Source organism: Acyrthosiphon pisum, unplaced genomic scaffold (assembly GCF_005508785.2).
Source record: "Acyrthosiphon pisum isolate AL4f unplaced genomic scaffold, pea_aphid_22Mar2018_4r6ur Scaffold_20938;HRSCAF=22584, whole genome shotgun sequence".
Taxonomy (NCBI): Eukaryota; Metazoa; Arthropoda; class Insecta; order Hemiptera; family Aphididae; genus Acyrthosiphon; species Acyrthosiphon pisum.
The window spans coordinates 15,297-16,144 of record NW_021770349.1 but is presented as its reverse complement, the minus strand read 5'-3'; the positions used below and the strand labels follow the sequence as shown (position 1 = coordinate 16,144).

General features: G+C 37.7%; 1 protein-coding gene across 1 annotated transcript in view; it reads right to left on the bottom strand.

Moving 5' to 3' along the window:
* Window positions 1–848, bottom strand: part of LOC115034739 — a 30,783-nt gene that overhangs the window by 29,313 nt on the left and 622 nt on the right. The gene's annotated exons all lie outside the window — the stretch shown is intronic.

Genomic DNA, 848 nt, shown 5'->3' with positions numbered 1-848 from the left:
AAAAACAAATGTATTGAGTATTTACTCAAGTACTTTTTAAAAGTATTCTTTACAGGACTGATAGGTATTATATGTGGAATTCAACAATAGATAATATAATATATATATACATTTAATATCATCAACATCCATAACACTATTTACTACAGTATAATATGTACGTTTCTTTGATATAAGGTTAAAACTAAACTGTCCGTGAAGTTTTTGACGTACTTACGGAACTAGCGGGGTCCGCAATCCACCGCAGGTGGATTGCATACCTGGCAATATATACTTCGCATATTGTCCGCTATCCGACGAAGTCGGATTGCCTACCTATGTGATTTAACGACTGATAGCTAGACAATCGAATACAGCATCGGCTCAACACTTTTTAACAATTTTAACAACCAAAAGAATCGGTCAAACGCCAGGAGATCGTATCCAACCCATCTATTTAATGATTTACATCGTTCGTGACGGATTGCTAGACGCTCAAACTTTTTAACATACCCGCCAAAGCGCAGGCCTTTTGTCCAATCCATATCACTTATCCTTATATAACTTTCAACTTTTAACTGACAGAAACTATATTCTACAATATTCTTTTACCTACCTACGCTACTAACAGGGTCCGCAATCCACCGCAGGTGGATTGCATACCTGGTGATAAACGCTTCGTATATTGTCCGCGATCCGACGCAGTTGGATTTGCCTACCTATGTGATTTGATGACTGATAGCAAGACAATCAAATACACCTATCTACTTTACACTTTTTATGGAAGGAGATCGTATCTATTTACAATGTTCTGCTAGCCGCTCAAACTTTTAAACATTCCCGCCAAAGCGCCAAGTCTATCTCAATCC